The 26,793-nt window shown below is 37.9% G+C and overlaps 1 pseudogene; it reads right to left on the bottom strand.

Annotated features, from left to right (window-relative positions):
- Window positions 1-3,003: 3,003 nt before the first annotated feature.
- Window positions 3,004-8,694, bottom strand: LOC109449013 (nuclear cap-binding protein subunit 1; annotated as a pseudogene).
- Between the last annotated feature and the right edge of the window lie 18,099 nt (window positions 8,695-26,793).

Here is a 26,793-nt window from a genome sequence, read left to right as displayed (position 1 = left end):
ATAGTTAGGAATGACTCTTAGATATCAAAAGAATCTATCAGCATGAAACTTTAAAACTCCTCTAGTCTATATATTTTGCTGTGTGTGTCCACTAAAGTCTGCTCAGTGCTCTTAATGATCAGCTAATTGGACAGAGATGTCTGTCTTTGCTGAGGGATTGCATGTGTGTGTTGGGGTAAACCTTCAACTTTCAGTCAGGCAGGTTACAACTCTGCCTTAGCCCTCACTTCCTGCTTACACAGTCTCTAGGTTAGTCAGAAGTTAGAACTTATGTTTTCAGGTCCTTTCTGAGCAGGCTAACCGTCCTGGCATGTGCACAGCCCTACATACATGGGTGTCTGAGAGTCTCAGGAACATCTGAGCTTCTCAAAATGCTTTATGGGCATCACATTTCCCATTTCCTTTAAAACTTTTTGGATTACATATTGTTTGTCCCAACCATTATTCACCACCCCAGGCAACTGTGGTGCTATACAATTGCCCCTGACTGTTTCAATAAACGCACTTTGGAAAAAGGTGGTTTATACTAGACAAACTCCCATCAGGTCACATCAAGTCAGCCTTGCAGGTAGTGTACAAATATGCCAATGAACCACAAGACAGGTCCAATAATGATATTCCTCTAAGGAATGGGATTTTGAAGAAATTACAAATCCATTTGCCACCACCAGTGGTTGCCTGGCTGCTAATTTTCAGGATGATTGTAGGTTGCTGGTTTTTAAGGCTCCTATGGGAGCTGGGCGTGAGAATAAGGCAAGTTAAAATCCCATAAAATTCACTATTGTTACCAAGATTCAGCCATTTTTCTTGAATAATGGAATTGCTTTAAGCCTTTAATTTCCACAGTTTTAAAAAATTTAATTCTGACAATTTTTGCCAATGTTCTCATTGCTTTTTTGGAGGATTTTCAAAGGTCCTTAACTTTTTGCTGAGGCCACCTCAGATCATATATCATGGATCAAACATCTGCATTTATCAAAATGATCCTAAGTGGCCACCTCAGAAATCAAACACGATATTGAACTTTTCCTAGAGTTGGTCCAATAGCTTGAGCTAATCAATTACAAATATCACATGGATATTTGTTTTGAAGTCTCCTCAATATTGTATACAATTTTTCAATGAGGACAAATAGCCCTGAAGATGGAGAGAATAACCCAGCTAGCCAGTTAATTACTGCCAAGTGACAAATTGACCTAAATCTTAGTGACTTAAGACAAAAACCAAATATTATATTACCTCTCATGAATTTTGTGAGTAAGGAATTTGGGAAGGACTTTGGCTTTGAATTGTGATTACAGTCTAATTGTAGCTGGAGCTGCAACATCCACAGTTGTGGGACTAAAGTAGCAACCAGCGGGCTTTTGCCTGGGTGTCTCTTTCTCTTCATGTAGTCTCATGCCTCACCATGTGCTCTTTATATGATGGATAGCTTTGGTGTCCTCACAACATGGCAGCCTCATGGCAATCGATGGTTCATATGGCCTCTGAAGTTCTTCAAGATTGAGTATTCCATCAAGTAAGACAGTCGCTGTATTTTTTTTATGACCTAACGTCAAAAATCATACAGCCTCATACTTACCACATTTTATTGATTGCAAATAATAAGCTCAGCCAGTTTCATATGGAGACAATCAGATTCTACTTCATGGTGGGGAAATGGCAAGATCTTAAAAGAGCATGTGTGAATGGAGATACTGTTGCAGCCATCTTTGGAAAATACAATTAGAAACCTAATTCATAATTATTGGAAAACTTGGGAATTGATGAATACAATAGATCACTCAATGAAGAGCTAATATGTGCCTTTAATCCTCCATAAAAATCAATAGTCCACGAAATCCATAAACCCATTCACAGTTAGTTGATGCCTTGAAAAACTGACTTTCAGTTACACCTTAGTGTAGTTGGTTTCAGTTTTCATTGTAAGTTAATTATTTGCCACTGAAAGAAGATAGGTTTGCAAAACTCGTTTCACTTTTGACTCATCGTTAAGTATATTTTGCCCCATTACTCTCTTAGCTTCTATTAATACAAGGCTACACAGTTGAAACATTGCTTCCAAATCAATTGCTCAATTTAAAAGGCTAGAAAATTGTTTTAGCGAGACATGAAGAGGATGATGAAATGCTTCATGCATCATTCCCCTTTATAGACACCATGATTCTGACAAGTTTCATTCCTCATTTGGTGCTGAAACATTACCATCTGTATTAAACTTGTCAGTTATATCTGCTGAGCACCAATTTGCTCTATATTTGCTGTCTACAAATTGCTTGTGGCATTAGGCATTTGTAGCTGAGATGGAGATTCGATATGCATGTTGAATCAGATCTCATTGACCACAATTATTAGCATTTCTAGCAAGGCAGTATCGTCTCTGGAAACTGTGTCAGTTTTGGAAATGAGTATCTCTTAAATTTTTGTGGTTGTTTAGTGTTTATTCTGAAATGTAATACTATACTACAAAAGTGAATAAATATAAATGTAGAGTATACTGCACGATTATAAAACAAGTACAAATTCAATCTTGTCAGCAGTCCTGACCCCCTGCTCTCATTTATTCCTTCTGCATTACACATGCTCTTCCTCATCCCCTTAGGTAATTACTATCCTGCTTTTTCTGATAATCATTTCCATGGATTTTTAAAAATCTATATTTTAATCAATTTGATATACAACACTAAAAATAATAATTTTGCCTATTTTTATCTTTATTTAATTGGAATAGTACTATGTGTAATATTTTGTGACTTGTTTTCCTCACTCACAGTTACGTTTGTAAAGTATGCACAAGTTGTTTATTAGGTGTGATTTTTTTAAAACATATTTTTAGTTTTATTTCAGCCATGTTAGGTTCTCCATCTGTGAAAATCTACACTGCTTGATAATAAACCCACCAGTTCTATATACTACTTTGCCAGCTTGACCTGTAGTGTTTCACATACCTCAGTTAATCTTTTAAGCCTTAAGGAGAAAAAAACGTCAGAAAAAAAGTTGTATCTGTCACATATATAACAGAGCCTATGGTCATCATCACATTATCATCATTAGGGAATATTTGCTTTTTAGGGGCAGTTACAGGTAATCAATGCCATATTTTTCACTGTCCTCTCCGTTTCCTTTAGTAAGTGAAAGGATGCTATAAGAAAGCAAGCATTTAAAACCATCAAAAATAAAACAAATTATTTTGAGATCTTTTTAAAAAATCTTGACATGAGGGGAAGAAGAGGATTTAGGCCTGCAGGGCACAGAACTGCTGGAACACAGCCAGGATAATGAGGGTCTAACTCGGCAGTGAAGAGCAGGTTCTCTAGGGTCACCATGTACTGCTGGATTATTTGGTGATGCTGTAAAAAGATCTGCTGGAGCCGCTCTAAACAGTTCTTGTACCATGGTGTTAATAAACTGGTCCCATCAGTTTCACATCGGACTAAGTGCTTGGTCAAGATCATGATAAACTGCTGAAATATGACCAGGAAGAGGCTCTTCTGTTCACTCTGAGCAGACTCCACTTTTTCCTGTACTCTTTCTATTTGCTTCTCCAGATCCCCGTCTTTTCTGTCACTGCTTCTGTCATCATCATCACTTCGCCGTTTGTGTTGCCTTGCGAGTTTTTCTTTAGCTTCTTCCAGCTCTTTCTGGATTTTCAGAATGTGTTTGTTCATCTTACGAATTGTGACGTGCAAGATTTCCCAAACAAATAATCTAGTAAAGATAGTTCTGAAGAGAAGATCCAATTTGCTACTGCAGCACAGTTAACAATCTGTGTACAGATTATCTTGTCTACTAGTACAGCAATCATCTGTGGATGGAATACTCCAGACTTCAAACATAACTCTTAGAATGTGTAACTTTCCTTCATCACTTTCAGCTAGGGTTTTGAAGAATTCGTGAAAGTTTGCAAGAGCACTAAAGGAGTGGCTGAACGATTTGGCTGCCAGGTGTAGCAGAGTCTGCATAAAGACCTCTATTTTTAATGGGTTAAAGCTGAATCCTTCATCGTCATTGTCATCCTGGTTAGGATGACATCTTTCATCCTAGGTACAGCTTTCAGAATTCTGAAGATTTCATCATTGGTTACTTTACTTTTAAAGGCAACAGCTAAACAGAGGCAAACGAATGTCCAGGAAGAGAATTACTACTTTCATCTCCATACTTGTAAATGCAGGTTGGGTTTGCAGGACATAGAGCTGAGAAGGTCGGAGGAACAATATCCAGTACACACTGATGGCAAGACAATCTCATACACTTTTCTAGAACTTCTTTTACAAACTTTGGTTTGGGACTTTCATGATCTTGAGCAAGACAATCTGACCCATCGTCCCAGCTGCAATGGAACTGGAAGTTACTTAGATGACAGGAAAACCAATTAATAAACCTGTCTATGCATGTAGTATTCATCATGTCCAAACACATATATAGCACTTCGGTTGCCTGTGCAAGAACTTGGGGTAGAGAGCCAGGCTGAAGCTTGCACAGTTCAATGAGAAGTGTTGTGTACATTACGTCAATGTGAGGGGTGCTGGAAGTTGATACAGCTCTGCAAAGTTCACCTCAACTATGTGGTAATTCAAGGGGATCTTGCTTTTCCCTGGGCAGCTCACCAGCTACGCAGCACAAGTGTTCCTTTTCTTCCAGTGGGATTTAATGATGCAGTGCAGTGAAGATTCTCTTCTATTACAAATCTTTCTACTGAATGACTCCCTGGCGTTACAGGACGCTCTGGATCATCTGTGAAATCAAACATCCTGAAGATGACCTTTGGCATTGGGTACACTGAATCTTCAGTGTGAGGAGGTGGTGTGAAGGGAGGCAAGTTGTGCTGCTGTGCTTCACACAGGATGCTGTCAAAGGCTTGATAAGGCCTTAGGATGTGCCGCTCCTGCCAGGGATCCTTTTTCAATTTCTGAATCTGGGCCCACAGGCAATCTAAATACTCTTCTGTGGATGTGGCTTCTCAGCAGTCCATACTTGTAACATGGGCATGTGAGTCTTTTGGCCTCTTTTAAGATAGCTTTCAGTGTTGGCAAAGATGTGGTCCATCTCTGCATCTTTCTTCTCGTACAAATCCTTCCCAACCCAGGGCAAAGATGACAGAAATGCATACACGTACCAATCCCGTTGCACCTGAGGTACATCTTCTTCCTGAGTTACACTTACAAATTTCTAAACATAGCAACCACTGATGGGGCTGCAATGATGTGACAATCCACAAGATCAGATAAAAAAAAAACAAAAAAAAACAAAAACCCAAAACGAACCAAATATACAGCTTCATTATAACTGTTTGCTTTCAAAGATTCTTTATGTTGACGAATCATGGCTTCTACAAACTCTCCACCAAAGTTGTAATTCCTGGCATTCAGTAGACCAACTAATGTTGTATAAATTGTCAACTTCTCAGGTAACAGACGTGCAACTGTACAAAGAAGCCTTAAGATCTTGCTCTTGTAGTTGGGAAGATCAGCTTCCAGAACACCAGCCAAGCTTTCTAGGTTGCTCCCCAAAGAGCAGGCACTCTTTTCTCCTACTTTGCATATTAAAGATTACAAATGATCTTCGGTTTTATTTGCATCAGAGGTCTTTCTCCTTTTGTGAGGCTGTCCGCTGTCGTTCTCCTCTCCGTGCCGCTGCCCCGACGTGCCACACGCTGGGCCAGAAACGCGGCAGGCACCGTGGGGACGCTGGCCCGCCAGCCCAGGCGCGCGGAGTGGCCGAGGTGTGATTTTTAAACCGCTTAAAACAGTTACTAGCACACAATTGGGCAATAAATGCTAATTTTCCTATTTCTTTATTTTCAATGTTTGCAAACCCCTAAATAAAATCAAATCGGTTTTGAAACCGAAAGGACCCATTGCATTATTTTACCAATCTGAAGATTTAGATTTGAATTCCTTTCATTTTCGTTATAAACAAAATCCACTTTCTCCCCAATCCTCTTTTACAAAGAAGCATCCATAGAGGCTGAACTAGCTTTTCAAATTTTATATAGTCTTTTTAAAACTTTATATATGGATAGATGAAGCTTACTAGATGAAAATACGGAGTTATTTTTTAAAGCACATTTTTTAAGTGTCTATGGTGAGACAGATTCCATAGGAATCACTTAGTTATTATCATATCACTTACATTGTGTCTGGTACTATTAACTTTGTATTGATCTTATTGGTGAATATCACAGCCCTATTGTTACTCACTCCCATTTTCCAGATTAATTGAAAGAACCAAAGTGAAGGTAAACAATTTGCTCAAAGTCAAACTGCTAGGGACACAGCAGGGATTTAAACGATGGTACTCTGTTCCCAAATATGATGCTTTTAACCAGCATGTGAAGCTTTCTCTGTTAGATATACACTCCCACTTTCAGTGGGAATTTCCCTGAATCTAGTTGTCTAAGTTCTTTTGTTCCTATTCAATCATCTCCATGGCTTTGTGTAAGTCATTTAGGGGGGAGGACAGCAAAAAAGCTTTGCCATAGGATGGCAGATACTGATAAGCTGGCTGGAAAAACAAGGATGGCATTAATAACCCACACCAGGAAAGCTGGTGTGTCCCTTGGCTCTCCTATGATCTGCTTAGAGTCAGTAGAGTCATCCCCGTGGAAATAACACATGGACTTTAAAAATGAACCAAACTGCTGCATAATGCTAACAGGAGAACCCCGTGGGACCTTGCTGGCAATATTCCTTAAGCCCATTCATTGTTTTTCTTCGTGTCTTTTTTTCTGTCCCTGGGATCAGATTTACTCTAACCCATTGGTTCTTTCACCCATCCAACCTTGTTTCTGTCTACTCTATGGCTGACATTCAGTTTCAGACCTTAGCTAGGTGCTATTCTTGATTTATTCGTGCTTCAATTTGGTGTCCTTGGGCAAGTCACCAACGTTTTGGCTCTTAGATATATTGTTCCTAAAATGAGGCATTTTAACAAAATGACCTCCAAGGTATTTGCCAGTTTTAGAAACAATGTTTCCTTTCCAAGTACTTGCAGTATGGCCTCCTGAGTGATTATAAAGTATCACCATGGTTAGATTACACCAAGAAAGATTTATTCCCAGATTTGATATAAAAAAGATTTGATATATTTTGTGTCACATTATGTTGGATCGAGCCACACATATTTGAATATTTGGAGAGGACCCCATGAGTGATGAATTGTCTGTCTAATTCAGTTATTTAGATAACTATTCTCTTAGAAGTTGTTGGCAAGGAAGCCACATGCTACCCTGACTAGCTATAATTTTCTTTTACAACCTTGTTTAAAAAGATTAAGTAGTTATTCTGGGCTTGGTATAGACAAGCTGCTCCAATAACATAAAACAAATTTGCTTATCATCGGAGTTCTGAGTTATTGAAAATATTACTTTGAGAAATATATTATTCTGTTAGACCTGCCATTCCCAGAATTATGCCAACTATCACCAAGGAGGAGACTTTAGGAAATATAAGTTTCTGATACATGGCATCATTCTGCTTAATCTTAATTTCATATTTTTCAAACAAATGAAGCAATAAAGGCAATACATTTTAGAATATTACAAATATAAAAAATAACACAATTTAATTTATTCAAGTTGTTAGGCAGCCAATTAAAGTTTTTAAACATTATTAATTTACTGAATAAAAAGACCCAGATAATGCAGTTTAATTGGTTGTCTTCTAAACAATGAAGTCAATTTATTTTTCCCAAAATCATTTTGATAGACTCCCACAAATCTGGTGATTTTATCATCACTCCCCTGAATTTATTTGTATGCACAAAAGTTGCCTGGTTAAAAGCTATTAAATGTGTATTGTTTACAAGAGAAAGTTAAGGGGTTACTTAACGCTGGTCTTCAGCTATATGATGGATTATTTTAAAACTATCAATGTCTGATTCTTTAATCTGCACAAAGTAACAAGACGTTGATGGGAGAATAAAATTAAGATATGGGCCACACTTCTTGATATAAAGTATAATTAAGTAATGATACAAACAGATATGAACATTTTGCATAGGAAGAACATAAAAACATGAAACAAATTAATCTGTTTAATAAGTTCAGCATAGAGAGAAAATTAATTTTTTCCAACTCCTTTGACTCTGCACTTAAGATACTTTCAACTCCTTCAAATATGCGTGTCTAACAATATTTTGTTACAACTTGAATTTTTAAAATACCCTAAAAATGTTAGTTTGTGCCCAAGAATATTTTGCTGTCACTCTGACTGCCACAGAAACCAATCAATAGTGCTTTTTTTGGCTTCAAGTACAAATTCAGTTCCTCAATTTCTGGTTCTCTTCTAAATCCAGAATCCCAGAGTGTGAGCTAGATGCATTTCTTCAGTTCCATCTGCCACATGGATCGCTAATAGATGTAGCCATTTTCGGCTCACTATTATTTGATGCAGAAATGCTGGAAGATCAATTAAAAGGTTCTTCTGCTTTGAGAACCCAGGAGACTGCAAAACAGGGCATCCTTTTCATGAACTGCTAACTGTAGACAGGCTTTTAGAGTGTAATTTAAAATTAATGGGAGCAAGTCTTTGATGCAGCTAATACTTCAAAGACATGCCAGGTTTTCATTTGTAATGAAAAAAAAAAAAGGAGTTACAGTAATAGGAGGACGCATATTAAAACTTACAAAATCTCCCTAAAGGGTTTGGTCTGATACAGGGGTGTGGTCAGGGGGTTCTTCTTCTCCTTCTCCATCTTCCTCTTCCTCTTCCTCTTCCTCTTCTTCTTTCTCTCTTTCTCTCTCTCTCTCTTTTTTCTTACTTTACCTTCCTTACCGCTTTCCTCCCTCTTCCTTCCCTCACCCCTCCCTCCCTGACGTCTCCCTCTGTTTCTGCCTTCCTTCCTGCTGCTTCTTTTCTTTCTGTTGTGTCTGACTTAGATAACAATGACTGACAAACCCACAATGCCAACTTTCCAATGTAACAGGTTTCAAATTTTTAAAATGCTTCTCACTTAGGAAAGATTAAATTGTTTTGGGTAATATGCTTTTAATCTTTAATTTTCACGAGTGAGGAGTCACTCCTTGATTTGGAGAATTCCTTCTGGTTGGCAAGACTGGGATGCCACACATTATATTTGAACTAATCAAGAACAATAAATCACTTCCAAACAGAGGAACGGAAGAGAGAAACGTGAACTACGTAGGTGCGAGGAGCTTCAGCTAATAGAGAGGGCCCACCTGCCTTTCTGTTTGTGCCTCATGCTACGAACTCTGGGCAGCTGCTACATAGATGTAGGAATATTCGGGGCTGACCAAATGGTCATGAGAGAATTATCAAGCAATTTAACAAGTTACAACTCTAGAAAACAGTGGATTAAATATCCCCCCAAGCAGTTTTTTTATATCTGATTCGGGCCATGGAGGCTAATACCTGAGCAATTTGGAATAGGGCTGAAAAACCAATGCCAGGAAAACCAGTTTCTAGAGACATTAAATATTCCGCTTTGTTAATTGAAGGCAACGTATTTGTTTGTGTAAATTATGTACATGTGCATTTGCCAGTGTGATCAGCAGTTTTTTCCTCTATCTCCTCTCCCAGCTCACCTCTTAAAGAGCAGCTAATTCCCTTTAAAAATAAACTTGGCCAACTGAATCAAAGACTTGTCCTCATTCATTGTAAACTACTCTCCCAAAAGTCTCTCTACCATTAGTATTCCACTGGCAAGAAACAGAAATCATTACATTTTAAAATAAAATTTTATTTTTGAAATATAAATATATATTTCCACTGAAGCTATTGTTAACATTTGAGGACTTTTTTTTTCTTTTCTTTTTTTTTACATTTTGGAAATGTGTTTTTGGAGACCAGTGATTTTTCTCTTTATACTAACGATATTACTTTTAACTGAGTTTAATTGTAATCCAGATTTTTTATGAATTGTTAGAGAAGTTACAAATGGAACTTTCAGTAATCTAGCTTCATTCCTAGGCCTTTAATAGAAATTAGAATGCAAGCTCCATGAGATCTGCTATTTTTTTCTTTTTTCACTTTTCTATCCCAGAACTCACAGTATGTCTGGTACAAAATAAGTGCTCAATAAAAATCTGTCAAATTGATACAATCAAAAACTAAAATGGTATTTCTTCACATAGTCATGAATTAACTACTAGACAACACAAAATGTTAATAAACTAGAATTTTTGTCTTTCACTTATTTATCTGCATATATTTGTTGAGAGTCCCAACTGAGGATGCATTTGTGAACAAAACAAATTCACTCTTAGTTTTCATGGAAAGTGGAGTCTCCCAAAGGAGACAGATATGAATTCAAGTGCCCCATAAAGAAAGTATGATTGCAAACTGAAGTAGTTCTGTGAGAGGTAAAAGGAAGGAAGGAAGGAAGGAAGGAAGGAAGGAAGGAAGGAAGGAAGGGAGAAAGAAATAACCTAAGTTCAATTATGGGCTTAGAAAATGCTACACTCAAGGAATTAAAGCTTAAGTTGAGGTCTGAAGAGAAAGTCAGGGTTAACAAAGTAAACAGAAGGAGAAAAAGAATTTCAGACACAGGGAACAGTATGGGCAAAGGCCAAGGGAAGTAGCAAATTAGTCTACTTCCAGGAACCCAAAGAAAGATAATGAGCCTGGAATCTAGAAAATGGAGGACGGTGGTCACCTCCTAAATGCAGGATGATAATATGTGCTGTTGTTTGGGCTGGAAGGGCAATCATCTGATTTACTTCTGGTGGGATTCTGGCAATACTGATTAATTTACTGTGTGCTTGTTCTATATTCCTTATTCCTTGCTTCTTCATTAATGTGTTATCACCAAAATTACCACCTGATGTGCAGTGACTTGGACAGTTTAAGATGTCCTTTCTTGGGGCGGACAGGTGGCTCAGTTGATTAGAGCGTGAGCTCTGGGCAACGGGGCTGCTGGTTTGATTCCCACATGAGCCAATGAGCTGTGCCCTCCACAACTAGAATGAAGTCAATGAGCTGCTGCTCAGCTCCTGAGTGGCCAGATCACTCAGTTGGTTAGAGCACATCCTCTGAACCACAAGGTTGCCGGTTTGACTCCTAGATTCTCGCAAGGGATGGTGGGCTATGCCTCCTTCAACTAACAATGGCAACTGGACCTGGATCTGAGCTGTGCCCTCCACAACTAGTGTTGAAAGGACAACAACTTGACTTGGAAAAGTCCTGGAAGTACACACTGTTCCCCTTCCCCAATTAAAAAAAAAAAAAAAAAAAGATGTCTTTTCTTTTCTTTAGCTTCTGTATCTTTAATCAGCGGATGATCTCTTCTAAGTTGTGGAAAATAGGAAAGGACAAATTAGAGGAATGTCCTTAAAGAAGAAATAAAAATAAATAGCAAAATACCATCTAAAAGGTAAAGTGAAATAATCAATATTTATTTAAGTTTGACATCTTATCAGGCTCTTCAGACACATAATCTCATTTATTTAGCTGAACACAGTTAGCTAGTCATTCTTGTTATTTCACAGATAAGAACATGTGGGCTAAATCAGTAAGTGTCTGAACCATGGGTTTTTCTCTGCAAAAGTAGTCATTGTTTTGCACCATACGAGTACGCATACATTTTGCATCACCACCTGCATACCTGCATACGAGTATGTAGCATGGTGTAGTGATTAGAAATCGGGTCTTTGAAGTCAGATTTTCTGTGTTCAGCCTCAACACTATTACTCATTATGTATGTATACTTCACAGGCTACATGAAAGTCAAGCAAACTAATATTTTTGAGCACCTTGAACAGTTCCTAGGACTAAAAAATCTTTATCAAAATGATTGTTTATGTAAATAATATAAACACAAAAGGGGAAATGTTTACATGATAAATTTACATTGTTTTTTTAATTACTCATGACAAGAAAAGAGCAACAACAACCTATAGGTCTTTGCCGATTGAAAATGTACCCTTCATTGCTCTGAATCTCTTCCCAATAGAAATGACTCCAGTTGCAACAGTGCATAGAAAAGTTCAAGCCTAAGAAAGCTCTCAAACAAAGTGGAGGTTGTGGTGAACAGCAATTGGAAGAAAACTGGTAGATTCGTTGGACATGCAGGCTAAACTGTAGGCTGGCTGGTTTGCTAATGAGAACTAGTGAAAGAGACAGCTGGAAAGAGCCCTGTTGGGATAATAACAAACCTCAACCTCTAACCTCAGGACTATCCCTTCAAAAAAACCAAAATTTGACTAGATAAGTCCCTAGAGCAATTTATACCTCGAGGGCTTTATTGAAAACAAGAGAGCAATCAGTAGGCAGTTTGTGGATCCTGACAGCCGGGTGCGGCCTGGGAAAGACAAAGAAAAAAAAAATTAAATTAAAACGAGAGAGAATCAAAGAGCCCTACCAAAGCTACTGTTATCCTAGGGAGACTGAGCATACCCAAAACTATATCCCCTGAGGAACATTAGAGGTTTCACACCGTGGGGGGCAGGGGGGGTGGGGGGCGGAAGGGCGAAACAGACTTTACCAAAATAATCTATCCAGTATCTAATCAAGTAAACAAGCAAATAGCAATTAACAAACCCTGAACTGGGGAATTTGTACCCAGAGTTGCTCAATATATTATCTAAAATTTCCAGTTTCCAACTAAAATTATGAGACATGCAAAGATACACGAAAGTATGACCCATATACTGTAAAAAAAAAAAAAAAAAAAAAAGCAGGCAACTGAAAGTAGCTGTGAGGGCAAACAGATGTCAGATTTAACAAACACTTCAAGGTAGTCATCATAAAATTATAAATATGTTCAAAGAACTAAAGGAAACCATCATTATGGAAGTAAAGGAAGGTATGATGGCAACGTTGCATCAAACAGAGAATAACAATAAAGAGTTAGAAATTATAAAGAAGAACCAATGGAAATTCTAAAATTGAAACATAACTAAAATTCAAAATTCCCTGAACGGAATCAATGATAGATTTGACCTGGCAGAAGAATTAATAACCCTTAGAATGTCTTAATTTCTCCCTCAGTTTTGAAGTACAGTTTTGCTAGATATATGATTCTAGGTTGACATATTTTTCTGTCAGAGTTTTGAATACTAGGGTACACTGCAGACATCTGAATTACCTGGTTATTAGGGGCCTAGAGGAAACACACAGGGGCAAAAATGCAAGAGTCTGAAGGTAGCAGCAAAACAGCTGATATTATATATTTTGGAGATGAATGAAAGAGTGAATTGAAAAAAAGCCATTAAACAGCAGGTGGTAGCGAGATTATTCAAAAGCCTGCTTATCCTTCAGAGGAGCTAGATTTGCAACTTGAGACAAATTCAACACATTGAAGGAATGGGGAACTTCGGGTCAAGATGGCCAGGTAGGTAAATGCTATGCTTGCATTCTCTCATGATCACATCAAAATTACAACTAAACTGCAGAACAACCATCACCTGAAGTCTACCTGAACAGAAGTCCTACCACTAAGGATATACAGAAGAAGTCACATTGAGACTGGTAGGAGGGGCAGAGACATGGACAGGCTGGTACCACACCCGCATGTGGTAGTTCAAAATTGGGATGGGTATCTCAGCTGTGGAGGTACCCCTGAGGAGTGAGAGGTCCCAGCTCCACACTGACATCCCCAACCCAGGGTTTCATACCTGAAGAAAAGTCCCCACAACTTCTGGCTGAGACTGAGGGCTCCTGGAGACCCAGGTGATCCTCTCAAAGGACCCACACATGAACTTACTTGATGAAGAACTCACTTGCTCACAGCTCCAGAGCTGGGAAGCAGGTCATATGGTGCCAGGGACATAAAGGGAGGAACTGAGTTGTCTGGTTTCAGCCTGAGGGGCTGAAGGGGCAACTTTCTCTCAGACAGAAGTTCTGGAAGATGCCATTATTCCTTTGTTGACCCCTCCCCCACCCAGATGCAGATGCAGGTGGGTACCATATCTGAGTCTCCATCAGCCTGGCTAACAACACTATTCACACAGCCCTCATAATGCCCTGAGACCCCACCACATCCAAATCTCTTCCAGTGGCTTTTCCATACAAATAGCCTATCTTGGTTCAAACTGCAGGCTTTCCTAAAACCTATCAAAGGTTCACAAATCCCAAACAAGTAGCATCTGGCCTTGGCGTACCCCATACATCTTACTGAAGAGCCTCATGCCTGGCAATGGTGGTAACTGTCCTTATTTTGAGGCTTGGCCTCTCCCAAGCAACTCTAAGCCCAGCATGGCTAGCAGCCATCTGAGGATTGCTTTCTGGCTCATTCTAGGCAGCTCTGAGCAGGGCACAGGCTGCAGTTGAACTTGCTCTGCAGTGGGACACCTCCCAGAAGGCCCTGTGGCCAGCATGATGGGTGGCTGGCTTTATATCTCACTGGAGCACTACCCAGCCACCTCCAAGGACAACACCCAAAGGGCAGATTGGACAGGCACCAGATCCCTGCTAAAGTGAACCCTGCAGTGTAGGGTCAGCCTGCACAACAGCTTCTCCACTGTAGTCATGGCCAGTCCTCACAACCAATCAGCCCAAGGGTCAATCCCTTCCATTGACATGAAAACAGCAACCATGGCTCAACTACAATAGGAGGGAATGCACAACCCACACAAGGGACACACCTGGAACACCTGGTTCAGGTGACAAGGGAGACTGTGCCACTGCACCCCACAGGACACCTATTACATAATGGCACTCTACTAAGACTGCAAGACATAGCAGCTCTACCTAGTACATAGAAACAAACACAGAAAGGTAGCCAAAATGGGGAGACAAAGAAACATTTTCCAAATGAAAGAACAGGACAAAGCTTCAGAAAAAGAACTAAGCGAATCAGAGATAAGTAATCTACTGGACGCACAGGTCCAAACACTGGTTATAAGGATGCTCAGTGATCTCAGGGAGAACTTCAACAAAGAGATAGAAAACATGAAAATGGAGACAGAAAACATAAAAAAGAACCAGTCAGAAATGAAGAATACAGTAAGTTAAATGAAAAAGATATTAGAGGGAATCAATAGTAGATTACATGAAGCAGAGGATCAAATCAATAATTTAGAAGATAAAGTAGCAGAAAACAGCCCATCAGAACAGCAAAAAGAAAAAAGAATAATAATAATAAAAAAGTAAGGATAGTTTAAGGAACTTCTGGGACAACATCAAGTGTACCAATATTCACATCATAGGAGTTCCAGAAGGAGAAGAGAGAGAACAAGGAATTGAAAATCTATTTGAAAAAGTAATGACAGAAATCTTCCCTAACTTGGTGAAGCAAATAGACACACAAGCCCAGAACGTGTGTAGAGTCCCAGACAAGACGAACCCAAAGAAGCCCACACCAAGACACATCATAATTAAAATGCCAAAGGTTAAGGACAAAGAGAATCTTAAAAGTATTTAGCTACCTACAAGGGAGCTCCCATAAGACTATCAGCTGATTTATCAACAGAAACTTTGCAGGCCAGACAGGATTGGCAGGAAATATTCAAAATAATGAAAAGCAACGAACTACAACCAAGATTACCTTCCCCGCCCTCTGCCCCACTCTCCCCCTGCAAAGCTATCATTTAGAATGGAAGGACAAAGAGCTTCCCAGACAAGAAACTGTTAAAGGAGCTCATCACCACCAAACCAGTATTAAAAGAAATGTTAGAGGAACTTCTTTAAGAAGAAAACGAAGAAGAAAAATTAAAAAATATATATGAATAATAAAGTGGTAATAACTACATAGCTATCAAAAACTGCTTTCCATGTGAATGGATTAAATGCTCCAATCAAAAGACATAGGGTAGCTGGGTAGCTGAATGGATAAAAATACAAGATCCTTACATATACTGCCTACAAGATACTCACTTCAGATGGAAAGACACACACAGACTGAAAGTAAAGGGATGGAAAAAGATATTTCATGAATGTAAAAATGTAAAAAAGAAAAGCTTGGTTATCAATACTTATACCAGACAAAATAGACTTTAAAACAAAAGCTTTGATAACAAGAATCAAAGAAGGGCCCGGAAATCCCATTTCTGGGTATCTATCCAAAGAAACCAAAAAAAACTGCTTTGAAGAGACATGTGCATCCATATGTTCCTTGGAACATTATTTACAATAGCCAAGACATGGAAGCAACCTGGCAGTGCATCAATGTATGAATGAATAAAGAAGAGGTGGTACATATATACAATGAAATATTACTCAGCCATAAAAGAGAATGAAATCTTGCCATCTGCAACAACATGGATGGACCTAGAGGGTATTATCCAGAGTGGAGTAAGTCAGACAGATGAAATGTGATTTCACTTAGATGTGGAATCTAAAGAACAAGATAAACAAATTAAACAGAAACAAACTCATAGATACAAAGAACATTTTGAGGCTTGCCAGTTGGAAGAGAGTTGGGGGAATAGATGAAAAAGGGGAAGGGATTAATAAGTACACATTTGTTGTTACACAGTAGTCATGGAGATGTAAACTATAGCATAAGGAATATAGTGAGTAATATTGTAAAAACTATGGTGTCAGATCGGTACTAGCTTTATTGAGGTAATCACCTTATATGTTATATAAATGTGTAATCACTATGTTGTATACCTGAAACTACTATTGTATTGTATGTCAACTGTAATTAAAACATTAAAAAAAATATTAATAAAAACAGTATTGGGAAATGTAAAAAATAAATAAACCCATGAGAAGCGGAGAGATAAGGAAAGATTGATGGATTAGAGAGGGTGCACTGTTAATAATGTGAGTTGGCCCCAGAACAGAGGTAGGAAAGTTTAAAAGAGGAGCTACTGTACTAGTTCAGCAGGCTCTGTGGCTTTCGATTTGGAGAAGGTGATGGAGATATTTGAATGACCTGATTATTAGGGGCTTAAAGGGGCAAAAGAAAAGGGCAAAAATGCAAGAGTCTTAGGGTAGCAGCAAGATAGCTGAGAATTACATACTCTGGGGATTAGTGAGGTAGGAAAGAAAGTGAGGGCAGCAGAAGCTGGCTTGGAACCAGGATCTGAAACAGGCAAAAGTCAAGAATAGGAATAGTAAGGAGAAGGGAAGGAGAAAAAGGCAGTAAGTGTTTTCTCTTAGAGCATGGGAACCTGGAATTTGAAAGGAAATGAAAGTGATCACCATTGATGTTATAGATAATACACAAAAGTCTATCTGAATCTATTGTTGGTGTCATTATTTTCAAAGAATAAATTTCAATAAAAGTTTAAAGCATGACTCACAAAAATTAGAAAAAAAAGACATTTGTCAAAGATACAATTAAACACATAAATAAATGTGGAACTCACTGAAATGTTGAGTGGGCTCAATGAACATTTGAGAAGCTGAATATTTATAAGCAATTTAATATAAGAGCGTTAGAATAAGATCATTAGGCTAGGTACAAAGCTGGTTAATGCCTTACAGGACAATATATCATATTCTTTAGGGTTTCTTTTCTATGAACTAGAGCTCATTAGTATCTCCACCACTCACAGATCAACAAGTTATCATGTAACTTCAAAAAGCACGTACCTTTAATTCACAGACTATGGCAACACCAACCAATGGTAACTTCTCTTAGAAGATCAAACAATCCTTAAAAGAAAATGTAGCCATCCACTTAGTCTTATTTACAGGTTTGGAATTATTTCTCTTAATATTAATTAGCAAGAACTCATTGTACATTTCAAATTCATATTTTAACTGTTAGATAAAACATGCAGAATCCAACCAAATCTAACCACCTCCACTGTTACCACAATGTTCCTAACTATGACACCTCACTTAGACTATTGCAGTTATCTCTTAACTGGCCTGCTGGCTTCTCCCCCAGTTCCTCACTACCCATCTCAATTTGCATCTGAAGAGATCCTGTTCAAGTCATATCATATCACTCTATATAAAACTCTCCAAAGAATGCCTATACGACTCAGTAAAATTCCAAGTCTTTATAGTGACTTGGGAGGCCCCGCTTAACCTGACCTCTCCACCCTCACTCCTCCTTCAATGCAGTAAGCACGCACCTTCACTAATGTTTTGAACTTAACCACATTTCACAATGGCAAGGAATTTTTTTTTTGTTACTCAATGCTGTATCCCAAGTTACTAGCCACGTGCTGTCCAATAAGGTAGCCACTAGCCATATATAGCTATTGAGCACTTGAAATATGGTTAGTTTTAACTAAGATGTGTCGTGAGTGTAAAACACACACTAGCTTTCAGACTTAGTAAGAAAAAAAATGTAAAATATCACACATATGTTGAAATCATACTAGTTTGAATAGATTGAGTTAAGTAAAATCTATTAATTAAAATTAATTTGCCCTGTTTCTCTTCTACTGTTTATGTGGCTACTGAAAGTTTGTAATAGAATATGCTACTTGCATTATATTTCTTTTGGACAGTGCTGCTCTGGAAGAAGGACTTGGCACATGGTAGGTGGTCAATCAATATTTGATGAAAGAAAGAATTGTAAAAACAGATAGGAGATAAGAGAGCTGACTTGTTTTGAGTTATTTAATGTCATTTATATTGGGCCTCAGATTACTTATCTGTAAAATGGGAAGAAAAATGATACTAATTTCAAAAAAGTGATATAACAATTAAAGTAAGACATCCATATAAAGTGCTTAGTATAGTAACAGGCACATAGCCCATACTCCATCTTAATAACTATTATTATTATTATTATTGATGACAAAATACTACTCACCCACTTTCTTGTCCAAATATATAAGAAATTAATTTGGTTTTGGTCTATTAATCAGTACTTTTGGAAGGTTATGGTTTTAATAGACCTTGAAGGTCAAATAAGATTTTTATAGAAGTTCTTAGTGGTATTTTATCTTTTCATAGCTTGTCCACACTGTTGAGCCATACTAGGGTCTTCCTAGTAATGAAATGCTTTAGGACCTAAAGCAATAAGCTCATGGTATGAGATAAGGAATATGAGATTTTGGACTCCTAAGGTAGGTATTTAAGTTCTACTTCAACAATTTTAGTTTACTATGTTAGGAAGTTAACCTACACTTTTTTTTTTTTTTAATGAACTAAATGTTGAAGTGGGGATGAGGGTAACAGAACTTATTATAAAGCTGATCGCTAAGATTGGATAACACTGTCATTACTCCCAAGGTGGGAATGCAGAGAGGAGGCTGTAAATGAGGAAGGTGACACAAGGGCTTCACACATGTTTGTAATATTTTAATTATTAAGCTGAGTGATGAGTATTTACAAGAGGATATATCGTGATCTATCCTTCAGTATAGTGAAATATTTTAACGAATAACGATGGTTTAGTTTATATGAATATGGTGTTCTACATGTAAAGGTTTAACTGAATATTAATTGCTACATCATTAAGTCTGTTTTTCAATGGTCAAAGAAATACCAAAATCCATGTAGGAAGTCAGAAAGAAAATGGGGTCAGTGAAATCCTCTGTTTGTCCAGATTGAATTGTATGTGTAGATTATCACGATGTTCATAATGAGAACTGAGTTTTTAATTTGTCCTGAAGAGGAGCCATTTGCTCCTTGGGAATCGTCTTATTCCAATGTTCTGAGGCCCCAGGCTTTCCTCTGTTGGAATATGTGGCCACTGTTGTGCCCCATTCATGATGACCACCCACACTCTTTTCCAACAAGGCTCTTGTTCTAGGACAAATTAAATTATTATGGAACGTGTTTCAAAACCCATAGCAAGGCATTACTTCTGAATAACCCAGGGATTTCTCAGAAACAAGGACTTTAATTTGAATGGAGCTGGACAAAAACAAGGTGCCAAGCCATTCTTTTCATACACCCAACCCTGACTTCCACTTTTTCTACCCTACCAGAATCCCACAATTTCAGCAACAGGAAGTACAATGTTGCCACTCTCAATCTATGGCAGTACATCAACGAAAACAAACAAAACAAAACAAAAAAACCTTGTTTTTTGAAAAGCAGCTTTTATTCATTCACATAATCTAAAATGCCTCTTGGCCATGATCTTTATCATCTTTGATGTGGCTCCACATATTGTCTTCGCATCACTATGCCTTCCCAAAGAATGGGGACGCCTAAATGAAAGCAATATGGTAAGGCTTGAAAGAAACGCTTAACTATTGAACACAATGTCTTAAAACAGAAGCTCTGTGGATTTCCCCCTGTTGATACAAAACAATCGTTCTCAAGACCTCACAAACACCTTCTCAGATTCACTGCACAGGTCCCACAGAGAAGCACATCCCTGCTGCTCATTCTGGCACATCTTGGCAGAGTTCCACTTAACATCTCAAGGAAATTCAACTCAGGCAATGGCTTAACAAACGCATCCAAGGTCAGAGAAACTATTTCCCAGCGTTACTGTTGATCTCTTGGCTTACTATAAGGAGAAAAGGAATTGCTAACTTAATTTGATGGTTAAAAGTCCTTTGTTTATGGGGTGCTTAGAAAAACAGTTCTTCGGTTCTCCTTTAATTCTTATATTTCTAGGGCTTTGGTTTAAACAGAAAGAAGGGAAACGTAACCTAATAATCTCTCTCTCTTTTTCTCTTTCCATCTTTCTTTCTCTCTCTCAAACACATAAACATGCAACACATACACAAATACATTTGCAGGAAGCTATGTATTAAAACAAATAAACAAACAAGCTAAATATTAAAACAAACAAACAGAACAAACAAAACCCTCAAAGTTCTTTCAAAAATAATCAGAGAAGTCAAAACAGTGGGCTTCTTTATTAGATCTAATTGATTTTCTCATTAGTCTATGTATACCAGAGCACACAAGCAACAATTTTCATTTACTGTGCAGCGCAAATTTATTAAGATAATGCATTTTGACAAACATGCATATTCTCCTTCACTCCTCTATTTATTCCATCCCCATTAACTTGGCACCTCTGCAAAGTATCCTTTTTGATATTTCCCATTATAGAATTTTTTTCACCATCTCCACCAGAGGCAAGACCAACCAGAGGTACAACCTAAGCAAATCAGTTCTAGGTTTCTCTTCTTTCTTCTTGCCACCCCATTCCACCGAGCTACAGAAACTCAATGACCATAAATCCCTTTGTTCTGACATCACACTCTTATCTAACTTCCCTGAAGTGAAATTACTTGTCCTTTCAATCTGAACATAACTTCTTTTTATCCCAGTGAAATGAATCACAGTTACATGTTAGGAGAGAAACTATTTTTTTTAATCTTTCCTACTAAGACGTAAAACAGATACCTGCTGCTTTCCTGATTCTTTAAAGATTATCTGTGCTTAATAAAAGATGAAGGAACAAACACTTAATGATAAAACAGCGTAGGCACTCTCATTTAGTGCTCTCTACCCCTTAATTAGTTATTTTGGTCTATTTAATCTATACAGATGCTGTAGCAACAACAATAAATGAAAAATGTATAATGGCTGATACCCAATGGTAGATATTTATTTCTATTTCCAAAATGGCTCATCAAGATTGATAGGTAGCTCTACTCCAAGCGGTGGTTCAGGGATTTAAACTCCTTTTATGTTGCTTTTCCAACTCAAGCCGCTCGAAAAAGAAAGAACACTAGAAAGCCAAAAATGGAAGATTTTTTTTTTTATAAGATTGGCCTCAAAGTAGTGAAGATCATATTCTATTGGTTTGAAATGAATTACATAATCACATTTCAGAATAAGAGATGCTGGAAATGAGTTCTAGCCGTAGCCTTGGGATGAAGTCAAGACAGGTGTGAAGACCAGCTAGCCAGTCTCTGCAAAGTTTACTTCCTGTTTAGAAAACGTCTTCTTAGTTATTCTTTATGAGTTGGTTTGCAAGCAACACATTCTCTTAGCTTTACTTCATCTGAGAATGTCTTTGTATCCCCTTTATTCCTAAAGGGTATTTTTAGTGGATGTAGAATGCATAGTTGACAGGTCTTTTCTTTCAGCACTTGAAAACATGTGCCACTGTCTCTGGCCTTTGTGCTATCAGATGAAAATAATGCTGTTATTGAGTTGGTGTTCCCCTATAAATTATGTGTTGTTCCTCTCTGGCTACTTTCAAGATTTTTTTCTTTGTCTTTAGTTTTCATTATGATGTGTCTTAGCATGGATTTCTTTGGATTTATCCAATCTTAGATTCTCTAAATTTTTTGAATCTGTGTTTATGTCCTTTGTCAAATTTGGGAAGTTTTCAGACATTATTTATTCAAATCCCTTATTAATCTCTCTCTCTCTCTCTCTCTCTCTCTCTCTCTCTCTCTCTCCCCTCCCTCCCCCCACTCCTTTCCTTCTGCAACTCTAATCACGTGAATGTTAGCTCTTTCATTGTTGTCCCACAAGTCTCTGAGACAGTTAATCATTTTCAAGAGCATTTTCTCTCTCCTGTTAAGTTTGGGTAAATTCTATTGCTCCGTCCTCAGCTTCAATTCTCTCCTCTGTTATCTCTACGCTATGGTTGAGCCCACCCACTGAGTTTTTAATTTCAATTTATTATTTTTTCAGTTCTAAAATTTGCAATTGTTTCTTAATTTTAATTCTTTGCTGAAATTTTCTATCTTTTTCATTTGTTATAAGGGAGTTTGTAATTACTTGTTGAAGGATTTTTATGATGACTGCTTTAAAATTCATGCCAGAGAATTCCAACCTCTGAGTCATCTGTGTTGATTGGTCTCATTCTAGTTGTGATTTTCCTGGTTCTTGGTATTGTAAGTAATTTTCTATTGTGTTCTGGACATTTTGGGTATTATTTTGTGAAATTATGGCTCCTATTTAATCTTTCTTAGCAGATAGTTCACCTATTGAGGTATAGCCTGAGGATGGTGTGAGCTGGAGTGCAGGGTGTGAGAATTTGAGTTTCTAACACATTTCCAAGGGACGCTGATGCTGCAGATCTGGGGGCTGCATTGCAAGAATGAGAATTAGACTGAAGGAAAGCTGGGCTCCCATGCTGGAAACTTTTCCTTTCCACAAGGCTCTGCCAGACAGAACCATGCCAGCAAGTTTGGCACCAACTCAAACTTCCCCGTTGACCTTAAGTCGGGGTGCTGAGGACTTTTATTTCCCTGCTGGGCCTTGCTAACACCTGAGAAGGAATTGTGGAAGCCTGACTCCTACTGACCTGTTGCTGGATGGTGGGAACTGAAACTCAGCTGCCTGGTGAGAACTTCTGGCACCAGAAGAGTGGAGAGGAAGAAGTAGAGTACAGATTACCCCATCTGCCCACTACCACATTATGCCTTGTTGGTGCCAAGTGTAAGGACGTCACCATTTTTGAACATTGCCATGTCAACATGCTGCTTCCCAAGTCACTGGGACATAGAGAAAGATTGGCGGGGGGGGGGGGACCCTGATTCTCTCACACCTTCTTCAGTTGAGACTTTCCTAGAGGTCTACCGTATCCTGGCAGATCTATCCAGGCTCCAACTCCTGTTTCTCTTTTGTCTCCCCATCCACAATTAGCTAAACCTCATGTTCCAACACGCTTTAAGGGAAAGAAAAGGGTTGAATGTCATCGGTTCACAAAAGTATGAAAATCCTTAAGGCGTAACCTATTAGCAGGGAACAGTCCAGGGATTTACATGATTTACTCAGCGTGGTAGTAAATTTTATGTATCAACTTGGCTGGGCTACGGTGCCCAGATGTTTGATCATACACGGGTTTAGACTCTGAGTAAAGATTTCCCCCCACAATATGGGTGGGCTCACCCTATTAGTTGAAGTCCTTAAAATAAAATGATTGAGATCCTCTAGAGGAAGAATAGATTCAGCCTCCAGACTGCCTTTGGACTCAAGCTGCAACATTAACTCCCCTGAGTCCCCAGCCTGCTGACCTGCTCTGCAGACTTTAAAATAAATATTTCCCTCTCAATCTCTCCCTGTTCTCTCTCTCTCTCCTCTCTCTCCACATCTACACACACACACACACACACACACACACACACACACAAGTGTATGTATAATTGTAATATATATATATATATATATATATATATATATATATATATATATATATATATCTGTATGTTACACATAACATATATATTTTAATGAATAGCTATATATATATATCACACACACACACACACCATATTGCCTCCATTTCTCTGGAGAACACTGATAGAGGTAAATAGTATCAAATTTCATTATTTTAATCTTTACTAATAGCTTGATATTCTCTACTTAAAATTCAAAATTACTGTTTAAGCATTACTATTTCCACTTTTTAAATGAGGAAACTGAGTTACAAAGACATTAAGTAACTTGCAGGTTAGACACTAACATTTGATCTGAATTCAGTCTTTTAACAGCCACCACACAAACCTCAACTGAAATTTAGATCTCCTTGGTAACAACATTAGAGTTGTCTTGTTTTTTTGTTTGTTTGTTTGTTTTTCAGCCTTAAATGCCTAAGTCATGAACATGGGGCACCTTTACTCCCGGCTCTGTACCATGCAGTGTACATACATACATGAACTATATGTGGTCTCTGCAGCCCAAGAGAATAATTCCATAGGAAAGTTCATCTGCTCACTTTTTTTTTTCCCTTTTGCATTTTCCTGACTGTAAACGTGAGTAGGGAGAGATACTTGGGACTTCTTCACTATTGATGAGAGAATAAAAGAGAGTTGGTCACTGCGGTATTATCTTCTATAATCATTTATGGAGCCCATTATGGACATGCTTAGCATTGTCAATAAACCAATACGTGTTTGAGAGTTTCTTCCTTGTTCTTCCCTGTTACTGCAGCCAGGAAGATATAGTTCTATGAGATACAGTAACTTGTGGTGGCATTTAAAGACTGTTGGTGAAGGATAATGAACATATATGAAGCAATTACAAAGCAGCATAATCCAGAACATAGATAAGTGGCAAATTGTTCAGAGAAGTGAATTTACAAATTGACTGCAATATCTATGAAAGATCATGCCAGAACCAAAGCCACCAGGATTAGAAAAGTAAAAATGCTGCATGAGGTCCATGTGGTGCATTATTTTAGGCCAGTGGCTCTCAAACTTGAGTGGACAGTAGAACCACCTGGAGGGAGGCGTTGTTAAAACATAGATTGCTGAACCCCATCCCTAGCATTTCTGATTCAGTGGGTCCGGAGGGCCACCTGAGCATTTGCATTTCCCAGGTGCTGCTGAGCCTACTGGTCTGAGGACCACACTGTAATAACCACTGATCTATGTAGGCCATTCACACTAACTGCCTGGGTCTGTTAGCACCTTATGTACTTCAGAGATCAACTTATAACACTTGATGTTGGCTTTGAGGTCTTCTGAATTTTCTTTCACCTTCTTGAATTTCATTGCTCTGCCTGCAATAAATTTATCCTAACAACAAACTCCAGGCTATGCCACTTCAAAGAAAAATATGGCGATGGAGCAGAAAACTGACTGCCTGAATGAAATCAACATTGGATGTTCTGTTTGAAAATAGTTCAATCTTTGATACTTTCATATACAAATCCAACATCAAAGTGTACTCCCAGGTTCTGTCAGATTTCTTCTTTCTAGTAAGAGATGAAACGTTTGTCTGCTGTCATTCTCTTAACGTGATAATTAGACAGTGTGATAATACAATTTTCCTGGTGTTTATAATCCTTGATCATATATTGTAATCGTAAATATAGGCCACAGACTCAATGACTTAATTATAACCTTGATGGTAGACTGATAGAGAAAAACCTCACTCTATCCTCAGGGTAGAAAAGAAATCTTTTGAACATATTTTAGAATCAATCTATGGTAAACATTTAAAAATGTATTGAAGTGTGATACTCAGTCTAATATGATTTGAATTACCCTGACATACTCACTTTCATGTCTTTACACATGTTCCATTTAGCATGTTCTTTCAACCCATCTTCATCACACTAAATTCTTCAACTTTTTTCAAAGCCCAGATCATGTATGCTCAATCCAATGACGATTACATTACTCCTCTTGTTGACACCCACTTATTTATTAGATATATTTTATATACCACGCTGTGTGCTTGTGGTGAGGGAAACAGATTGAAAAAAATATATAAATGCAATAAAGTGTTAGAGAGGCTGTCATAGAAGTATAATGGCCACATTTGGACTCAAAGAAAAACAATTGACCCTGTTTTTATATTAGTCTCTAAAATATCACATGAGTGCATTCTGTCTGCCTCTGCCAATGCAATCGTTCCATATATCCTCAATAAATCTTCTCTCAACAAATGTTGAAACAGTTATAGATTTATATATTTAACATCAAACTTGTCCTGTGTGAAACCTATTTAGAAAACGCCTCTACTTGTAGTGAGAGCATAGAAAAAAAGTCATCAAGTAGTAAGTAACCCCCACATTCCAATAGGTTGAAGAGTTCAAAATATAGACTCTCTGCATAAAATATAGTTACATAATAAATAAATTGATTTTGAAACATGGAAATTATCAACACTAGTAGTGGGAGACAGAAGAAGTTAGATCATGGCCAGATATTTCCGTAAGATCCCCTTCCCACCATCACCTTGAAAACAAAACAAAGCAAAGCAACCTTAAGAGATTTGCTATGTCCTAGTGAGGGGAGACTAAGAGCAGGTGATGTCTGGCTACATTGCTAGTGTTTACACATATATGAACTCTATCAATAACTACACAAATAACTTTAAATCATGCAATTCCGTCTTTCTCTAAGTGTTCAATGGTGTTAAGAAATATTGTGATAGAAAAACACTCAGCTATCCTACCATAATGACATTTGCAGGCATTTCTCTGGTCACTAATATATGTCTACAACAAGAGGGCTATTAACTATCTAATGGAAAAAGTGGCTGGAACAGTTACATTTCTCTTGGCCTGGGCCATCCTCTAATTCGTGTGATGGATCCATGTCTAAACAGTAATAATAAATCATAGAAACATATAATTATTAACGTGAACCCCTGCTTTCTC

The sequence above is a fragment of the Rhinolophus sinicus genome, linkage group LG13, assembly GCF_036562045.2.
Source record: "Rhinolophus sinicus isolate RSC01 linkage group LG13, ASM3656204v1, whole genome shotgun sequence".
Lineage (NCBI taxonomy): Eukaryota > Metazoa > Chordata > Mammalia > Chiroptera > Rhinolophidae > Rhinolophus > Rhinolophus sinicus.
Note: the sequence above shows the minus strand (reverse complement) of the source record. Positions and strands in the feature narration are given on the sequence as shown.